Source organism: Megascapheus bottae, chromosome X, assembly GCF_031878675.1.
Source record: "Megascapheus bottae isolate mThoBot1 chromosome X, mThoBot2.hap1, whole genome shotgun sequence".
NCBI classification, from domain to species: Eukaryota; Metazoa; Chordata; class Mammalia; order Rodentia; family Geomyidae; genus Megascapheus; species Megascapheus bottae.
Window position 1 is genome coordinate 89,030,632 of NC_143547.1, and position 10,745 is coordinate 89,041,376.

Consider the following 10,745-nt stretch of genomic DNA (forward strand, 5'->3'; position numbering starts at 1 on the left):
CAAGTGAAAGCTACATGTGAGTAGTCTTGTCCCAAGAAAGGAATTAAAAGGATGAAGAATGATCTAGAACAGACTGAGCACCTACTATATGCCAGACATGGTGTGATATTTTACATAATGGTCTTAATTGGTCCTCACAATGTAGCTTCATGCTGTGCAATATTATTTGCATTGTATAAGCAAGAAAATGGTGGCTTTCTAATATTAAATCATCACTTAGTCACTCAATCAGACAGTAATAGATTGAATGGGATTGAATTTAGGTACTCTCAATCCATTACTATACCAATATTATTATAATTGAAGGAACACTTCCTAATTCCATGATCCAGTTAGATTTTTTTTTAGTGAATAAATTACATGCTGATTCCATACAGTGAAAATAGGCTCCCTTCCAAGTATACTTTTTTTGGTACCTGACAGTGTGGCATAATATATTGCACTGGGTTTCAGAGGCAGACAGACTTCCTTACATTTCTTGAGTTCTAGCTGATGGACAAGACCATGTTAAGTCCCAAATTTTCTAACTTGGAAAATGGAGAGAGTAGTTCCTATGTTCCCAGATTGGAAAGAATCATTGATGTGATAGCAAGTTACCCTGTGCATGACACAAACTAACTAATAAATGCAGATTAGAGCTATGTTTGTATTTTAATTAACAAAACAAAAAAGGAAAAGTTACAAAGAAAAACCAAAATGTTATTTGGCTATATCGCAGTTTTTGAGATTTTCAGTGGCCTACCTATACCCTACATAACTAAGCTCCATCTTGTGGTAGATAAGTAAATTCATGGAGCAACATGAATACTGATATAGCTTAACTAGTAATGAGGAGACATGTCATTTGCTCCTCTAAACAGTAATTTTCCCTACTTTTCAGAAACATGCTTCCAAAGACTTAGGAGGTAGAAAGCAAGCAGGTATTTATTGAGCATACTTCTTTTTCCCAATGCTTCAAGGCCTGGCTTTACTTCCTCCCATTTACTTGCAGTCATCCATCTCTCCAGTTAGTCTGTTTTGATTGTTTCTTGTCCTGCATTTAGCTCTGTTTCTGCTAATCAACATCAGTGGTATTTATGGAGTATGTACCTGACATTGTACAAGATAAAAAATGGAAGAATATCCTAGTTAGTTAAAGAGACATGGCCAAACAAAACCTAGACACACAGGTAGACTAGAAGCTCAACAGCATAGCAAATACAAGTGTAACTGAATAATCTGGTTGATGTCATTGATCTCCAAACTATATGCATATAAAGAATTTTTTAAATGTACTTATATTTCACAACTTAATTTGAGATGCAGAAAAGGATAGACAAGTAGATAGGTGATAAAAAGAAATAAATCGTTAATTAGTATCTAAGTATTCACAGTACTGGTCCTTCAATTTTTTCTAACATATTTGAATATTTTCACAATAGAAGTTTGAAAAAACATAGAAGGCTTATTATACCCCAAATATTTCAGAGGAAAATAATCATACAGAGAAATATAAAACAAACTGAGCAAAGCTAAAAGTACGAAGAATTCACAAAAGGTGATTGAAATTTCTCTGTATTTAAAAGTATTTCAAAATAGAGATACTTAGGGTCTTAGTTGACATTTTTAATAGAGCATACTAGGTAAATAGTTGTAGATACTTTGGAAGAAATGGAGGAAAGACGACAACCCATAGATATGCCTCAGGTTCTCCAGTATATACAAATAACATGTTAGATACTACAGTGAATTCGAAGAGTTAAAAAACTAAGCCCATAGTACCTCACGGCATAGGTGAAGGAATGCCAAAGCAGAAGCTGGAAGGGTAACTGGCTACAGCAGAGTTTTATTAGGACAGAAGAATAAATATTGGAAAGGTCAGATGAATCCAGATTGTAGAGTATGCCAGGCTGAAGAATTTGGCCTTCATCCTATGGATAACAAGAAGCCATTTATGGTATCTGAGTCAGGAAAAGAAAATGATCTGAAACTGATTGGCTAAATAATAAAATTTGTTTGGGCACAAGGAGCTTCAGAATGTATTTTTATTCACATATTTATATTATATTATATTCACATATGTCTGGCCCTTATATTTATTCTACATATTAGGACATAGGGATTTGCAGTATTCTGGATGCTATGTATTTTTCAAGCAGCCACTTCTTGATATATCTTTAGCCTCAGAGGGGAAACTTACTAGTGCTTCCTTCACCCCTGCTCTCTCAGCAAACAATAAATAAGTCTCGTACCTTTCTGAAATGCATGTGGCATTTCACGGCAATCAAATACAATCACTGCAAGGAAATTTCAGTTGGGAAGAATGAATATTTGGCTGAGTAACATGTGAAAGAGTGCAAGAATGTATGTCCTGGGTACAGAAGCAAAGAATTGTTCAAAGTGACATCATTTTTAATCACTCAATATATAGGGGGGAAAAGAGAGATGGCATTGCTGAAAAGTGGTAAATGATTAGGGTAAAACTTGAAAGAATGCCAAATTAAAAACTAGAGTTTCTAGCCTGGCACGGTGGCTCACACCTGTAATCCTAGCTACTCAGGAGGCTGAGATCTGAGGATCGTGATTCAAAGCCAGCCCGGGCACTAAAGTACTTGAGACTCCAATTAACCACTTGCAAATAGGAAGTGGTGCTGTGGACCAAGGGGTAGCTGAAGAGCTCAGGGACAACGCCATGACCCACAATTCAAGTCCTACAAGCAGCAAAACACACACCCACTACAGTTTCTGGCTGGGCATAGTGGTATATGCCTATAGTTCTAGCTACTTGGAAGGGAGGATCACTATTTCAGGCCAGCTTGAGCCAAGTTTCGTTTAGATGTTATTTCAAAAACAAAAGAGAAAAGACTAGAGGCATGGTTGAAGTGGTAGAGTGTCTGCCTAGAAAGCATGAGGTCCTAAGTTTGTCTACACCCAGTACTCATAAAAACAAACCAAAAGAGTAGACTTTCTCCATCTCCTGCTACTACCCACCTCGAAAGCCCACCCCCCCGATCCATTCATATTACTCCTACATTTTAAACCCTGTGTTAGCTTACCCCTAACCTATAGGGCAATGACAGTGCTTGTAGGAATACCGTTTCATATTCTTACCCTCTCTCTTTCCTAAATTTTTGTTGGTTCATATGCAGTATCTTATCTTTTGCAGAACTATCATTTTTTTTCTTTTTTTTATTTTATTTATTTTTTATTGTAATTAGTAAAAGGGTTACATGATATTTGCCAGATAGAAGGTGCACTAATTCACATACATTGATACCCTTTCACATGACTTGGTATCCATTACCCTCCCCCACACACCCCCCACCCATCTTGGTTTTTCCCCCCTTCCCTATCAAATTTCAAATAACCAAATACAAATAAATTCAATATATCAGATAACAAAGTGAGATACTATAACAATATGAGATAACCACGGGACAGCAAAGGAGATGAGAGACAATGTAGTACATTAAAGGACAACAATCATTCGTCCAGAACTATCATTTTTACATGACTGCTTTCCTTGTGTTAGGGGTTCTCCCTGTTTGGAATCTTTGCTAGCCATTTCTCCAACCAGAGTGTAGGAAACATGTATTCATTCTTTATGATTATTCACAGTAAACCTCTGGTTTGTAAATTGCCAGTCTCCAGCCATAATTCCCATCCACCATGTTCCAGAGCATCTTGTAATACACATCTCTCTTTGCACGCCTTTCACATTGGAATATAATCATTAGGTTGCTTATCTATCAATTTTCAGATTATGAGCTACTTAAAAAGCAGACAAGGATTACTTCTTTTGTGTGTGTGTCAGTACTAGGGCTTGAACTCAATGCCAGGGCATACTCCCTTAGCATTTTCACATAAGGCTAGCACTCTACCACTTAAGCCACATCTCCATTTCTGGCTTTTTGCTAGTTAATTGATGATAAAAGCCTCATAGTCTTCTCTGTACAAACTGGCTTTGAACTGTGACCCTCAGATCTTAGCTCCCTAAGTAAATAATTCCTAAGTAACTAGTGAGCCAACTTCATTTGGCTCTGCTTCCTTATCATGCTCCCTTTACTTCCTTATTATATTGTATATTAGCATACGGCCTAATCCTCTATATGTACTCAAATGTTTATGGAGTAGGATTGGTTATCAAGTGCCCTTTGAATTCAAACTTAGCACCATTGAAAAGATGAAAAGTAGAGGAGCGTGTGACCAATGTAATCCTAGCAAGGTGAGTTTGATGACTTGACTGAAGAAGAAATGGCAAGAAGGTATCTGTCATGGGGCCTTTTAGTGGGAGAGTTCTTATGCCAGGAAATCCTTACTGCGGATGTTACTGATAGAAAAGCTGCTGGAGTGGATAAGGACTCTTTGTGGTGATTTCTCCATCTTTTATATTTCACAGAACAACACTGAAGCAATGTTGTTTACATAACATTTGCCATGCAATGACCCAACTTTGCAGTCCAACTTTCTTTGTACTCTGCCTATAGACACTTTTCAAGCAGCCCTGTGTTGAAAGTCACCGAGTTCTCCAATTATTTCCACCTATCATTATTATAATATTTTATAAGAGATCACTGAAAAAGAAAGCACCAAACAGAAAAGGGTAAAAAGGACTAAAAATAATTTTCCCTTCTAGAATGCCAATCTATTCACTATACACCTGCCTTATAATGTTTTATACTTTCTTGTGAGCAGAGGAAAAAAAGAAAAATTTAAATTTAAACAAAACTTAATTTTTTTGTAGGCAAGAAAAAGAGGAGCAACATTTGGCGGGAAAGATGAAACCTTAGACATATCATCACTAGCAATTTCTTAGAAGTAAATAAGGCCATTTAAAATAAGGAGCCAAAAAAATTAGCCATTTCTGTACACTAAACTGAGGTGTATGCTAAATTTAAAAAAGAGAAATCATTTTTGATCTTCCCAAATGTCAAACTGGTAAACACTTCACTTTTTTTGTACATATAAATCTAAGTACCAAGCCTCACTTGAGGAAGATTTAAGAGACATAAAATTTGTCTGAGATATCTGCCAAATCTCTGCAACAGAGACAGAAACCCTGGAAAAACTGACACAATCATAACTCTCACACCATCAGCAGGCTTCTGCTAGGTGGATGCACAGAAAATCATTGTTCAGTCTCAAATACTGTTTGTAAACAGAAAAGCAGATCATTTGCTTATCAGCTACCTGGTAACAACTTGTGCCTCAATAATCCACAGGGGCAAGGGGGGGGGGGAAGAAAAGGAGAAATCCGAATGGCATGAAGCCCAATTTTCAGCTGGGTAAATTTTCATTTATATGATGAGTCAACTGGTTAATATCTTCTTTAATTTATGTTTAATTGCATATTCTGTGTTGTCTCTCTGTACATCTCTCTTACATTAAAATATGTATGATTTATGATTACCTAGTGTAAAGCTTGAGTATTTTCACATAGTATGCCTTCAATAATTGGTTTGAAAAAATATTATTTAAATGTTGAACTTTTTGTTCATAAAGCAAGAGAAAGGCAGACTCATTAGGAGTGCTAAAAGGAGTTAATTCCTTATATTATTTTATTCCTTACATTATTTCATTCAGAAACTAAGACGTAGGACTTCTGCCCCTTACCGATCATTTGTGCAGAATTGATGTGATTTGTAAGGAAAATGAAGGAACAGATACATTTTGTAGAGAAAATGTGATATTCCACATTCACTCAAATGTATGTCATTATGGTAATCCACTACATATGTCTAAGATCACTTAACAATGAAAGAGTACAGTGTATGCATAGGCTGTATTCTGTAAATAGGATTAGCTGTGGAATTCAACCAAGATCTTCCCTGGGGACAGATTACAGAAAAATATATCTACATGACATTTTAAAAATAAATTAACCAATGACATCAGCTCCCACGAGATTCAGGTTCTTGTACATTCAATTCTCTCCCAGTTTTCTGTAGCTCTCTGCTGGCAATCCCATTCCCGTAGAATTTCAAACAAGAAAGAAAAACAGAGCAACTATAACTATTTCATCCATTTGGTATGAAGTATTAGGTACACAAAGGAAAGATACTTGTACATTAGGACCATGGAAACTATGACATGATCTAATCATGTCTGAAGCTGTTCTTGTTATGTTGTAGTCACATATAACTTACACAACAGAATGTTCAAAGTCTGTTTTCATAAAGACAGAGATTAACAGGGACTGAAGAAAAATGACAAGAGTTGAGTTGTATCCATGGCTTGTCTTTCTAATTTGAAAATGTCTTTTACTGTGAATATTTTTCTTCTCTCTTTTTTTTGGCCAGTCCTGGGGCTTGAACTCAGAGCCTGGGCACTGTCCGTGAACACTTTTTTGCTCGAGGCTGGTGCTCTGCCACTTGAGCCACAGTACCACTTCTATCTTTTTCCTGGGTATGTGGTACTGAGGAATCGAAACCAGGGCTTCGTGAATGATAGGCAAGCACTGTACCATTAGGCTACGCTCCAGGCCCTCTTCTCATTTTTATTTATTCAAATTTGTCTTCCTCACATGAAAACATGAAGATTTTATATATAATATTTTGCTGTGAGGACGAAATATCTATAAACATTCTACAAAAGTATACTCATACAATCCACATCAATATCTGGCTAAGAGTAACTGTACATGTTATGTGCTTGGAATTGGCCTAAGACCCCAAGAAAACGCAAATTACAGAAGAAAAATCGATGCTAAAAATGAAATCAGAGAACTGATTCTTCATAAGCTGGTCAACAACACTGTCATATTGTCTTAAGAATACTGTGTAACTTTTGAACTATTTTATATAGAGACTGGATAGCTTCTGAATTATAAAAATCACCACGGGGTGACATTGATCAAGAAACATTATACTCATAAACTGACATGTTTAATTGTAACCCCTTTGTATAATTATTAAAAATACTTTTAAAAAATCAGTATCAGGGGCCAGGAGTTTGGCCTAGTGGTAAGAGTACTTGTCTAGCATGCACGAAGACCTGGGTTCGATTCCTTGGTACCACATACAGGGAAAAAAAAAGCTGGAAGTGGTGCTGAGGCTCAAGTGGTAGAGCTCTAGCCTTGAGAAAGTCCAAGGACAGTGCTCAGGCCCTCAGCTCAAGTCTAGGACTGAGAAAAAAATCAGTATCAGCATCTGGGAGGCAATAGTAAATCATACTAGAAGTGATTCATGTTCCCTGAGTGGTAGGTATACCCCCAATTAAGACAATGGTATTAGGGGTGGATAAGGAAAAGCATCTTATATAACTGGATTTTTGTGTTCTGGTCTAGGGGCTTGAACTCAAAGCTTGGGCACTTTCCCTGCTTTTTCACTTAAGGATAGTGCTCTACCATCTGAACCACCGATCCACATCCAATTGTTTTGGTTGTCAATTGAATATAAGAATCTCATAGAGTTTTCTGCCTGGGACAGCTTTGAACTGTGATCCTCAGATCTCAGCCTCCTGAGTAGCTGGGATTACAGGTAACACTGCTTATATTTTTTAAGTAAAAAAGTATCATTGTAAACTATTAACAAAGAAAGATATGAAAAGGCCATTATGTATTTTTTAAGTAAAAAAAGTATCATTGTAAACTATTAACAAAGAAAGATATGAAATGCCATTATGTGTGCCCAGAGTGTGTCTTAGTGGTAGAGTGCTTGCCTAGTATTTACAAAGCCCTGGGTACCACATACACAGAAAAAGCAGAAATAGTGCTGTGGCCCAAAGGATAAAACACTAGCCTTGAGAAAGCTCAAGGACAGTGCCTAGGCCCCGAGTTCAAGCCCCAGGACTGGCAAACAAATAAAATAAAAGTCATATGTAATTAATCAGTTTTAGAAAACTATTAATATTTTGTATATATTTAATAATACCTGATATTTTCCCCATGTGTATATACAGATAGACATGACATGGGTAAACCATGTACATAGTTTTTTGATTTTTGTTTTGGGATTTTTTTGGTGGTGGTGGTGATGGTGGTAGTGGTGGGTGGTCATAGGGCTTGAACTCTGAGCCTGAGCACAATCTCTGAGCTCTTTTGCTCAAGGCTAGCTCTCTACCCATTTGGGCCATAAGCCACTTCTAGTTTTCTGGTGGTTAATTGGAAATAGGTCTCAAAGTCTTTCCTGTTGAGTCTTCAAACCACCATCCTCAAATCTCAGCCTTCTGAGTAGTTAGATTATAGGCGTGACTCATCAGCACCTGGCTTGTACATGTTTTTAAAATGGGATCTACAACACTTTGTAGACAGTTTTATGGACCAAATTGTCTCTCAATGTGTCATAAATATGTTTCCACATAACAAACATACTTTAATAATATCAGTTTACTTGGTAACAGTACCACAATTAATTCCATCACATTTATAGTATTGGACATTTACGATGTTTATTTTCCCTAGCATTACTATGAACAATTACTGGATAGGCTTACTGAGAGCTGAAGCTTTGCACACATCATGTGTGTTTTCACAGCAGAGAGAGCTCTAGAAGTTGGAGGGGTAGGTTGAAAGCTATATTCTGTTTTAAGTTTTTTGATACATAAGTTTTAAGTTTTTGATACATTGACAAATTGCTATCTAGAAGGGCTGCATTAAATTATAGTCTTACAGCAGTGATGACTAGAAGGAGATGGATTTGAGAATGATGTCAAGGATGGAATCAAATAGGCTTGATAGGTAGAGAAGAAGGATGTTTCCTTGCAAAGTATCATGGGAGAAAGACCATGAACTCTGTCAAGAGGAGCAAAGTAGTAGGCAGGTTTCACAACAAATATAAATTATGAAGAAAAAAAGGTAAAGTAATCAAGGAGGGTTGGACAAAATGACAAAAGTATGGGAATTTTAATTTACTGTTTTATTCAGCAAAAGAAGCAAATGTAGTGGATAGTTGATTTTTCATGCTTAAATCTTTGCTGCCAAAGTTATGCACACATGAATATACTGATCTATTCTTCTCATCTAATAACCAGTTATTAGATCTCTAATATGTGCCAAGTACTATTTGTGGATTCTATGCACAGGGAAACGAATAAGACCTTAGCTCAGAGTCTAGTGGAGTTAATGGAAGCATCCACAGATTGACAAACTATGATGTGGTTCAGACTGGAATAGAGAAAAGTGTAAGGTATTATGGAAGCCAGAGGCCTAATTAATGTATATAGCCATGTGTATGTGAGGAGATGTTTATTGAAAAGGTTTCCCAGAGCTGATATTTGATCTGAGTCCTGAAGCCTCACAAGGACACTAAGGCAAGAGTGTTGACTTTGTTGAAGAGCAGCAACAACCTCCACACAATGTTAATACGTATAGCTTGTTTTAACAATGAGATACTCATATTCTACAAAGGATGGCAGGCACATAATTGGTCTATATAGACTCTTAAAACAACTCTGTTGGCACTAATATACTAGTCACATTTACCTAGTCCTACTCATTTTACCTACTATATTCCTCTCAAATATGTTTTGTCTCCTAATATGTCACTATTTTCAGGTCCTTATCATGAACCAATATCCTACTTATATCATCTCCCTCAAGTGTATTCTTTCCAGAGTTATTACCTACATTTGAAAATCTGATTATGGCACTCTGCTAAAGCATTTCAATGATCTGTTCACTGCCTGTCAATATTATTTCTCAAATTTCATTTATTTTTGAGTATACCTTGATCATTTTTACCATATTCATACTATTATTTACTTAATATTTGTCTTTAAATCAACTTAAGACTGGTTCCTTATCAATTTTTATGAAATCAAATCCCAAGTAACCTTAAATTTGAGGAAGATTCGATGAAGTAATTAGATTTTGTTCTTTATAAGACACATTCAAATATATAACTAATAAAATTTATCTTTGTGGGAGCATAATACAATCAACATTGGTAGTGCTTTGAGAGTCACTAAGCCTAAGGGGCATATCCAAATTTCTTAGCATGGCAGTTGATTCTTCACAAATTAGCCCCAATGTATGTTTTAAAACTCTTCACTCAGAAGTGGCACTGTGGCTCAGGTGGTCTAGTGCTAGCGTTGAGATGAACAGCTCAAGGACAACACCCAGGCCCAGCATTCAAGCTCCACGACCGACCCCAAAAAAACTCTCCACCAACCATCACAACTTCCTTTCCCAAATAATATGTACCCAGCCATCCTGAATCTGTCAATATTGAACAAACTTCCTATTCTTGCATTATTGAATGACTTGAACTGACTCCTCTGTCTGAAATGCCTCCTCTCTACCTTACTCTACCTAGAAAATTCATTCTTTCTAGATCTGTCATGTCATCTTCTCATAGAAAACTTCTCTTTGATTCTGTCTGGCCTAAGCACTCCTTTATCCATTTCTCTACAGTCCTTTGTATTGGTTTTGGTGATACTAGATACTATAGTATCTCAAGAGGTTACATATCCATTAATTCATGTAAGCAGAGACATGGAAATGTAGTGACCTGGGACACTTTAAAAAAATCAAGTAAAGGCTGGGAGTTTGGTCTAGTGGTAGAGTGCTTGTCTAGCATGCATGAAGACCGAGGTTCGATTCTTCAGTATCACATACATAGAAAAAAGCTGGAAAGGGTGCTATGGCTCAAGTGGTGGAGCAGTAGAATTGAGAAAGGCCAAGGACAGTGCTCAGGCCCTGAGTTCAAGCCCCAGGACTGGCAAAAACTAAAAATAAAATAAAATGCAAAGTAATGTACCTTCTATCTGGTGAATATAATGTAACCCCTCTATTAATTATAAAAAATATATGAAAAAATAAAATGCAA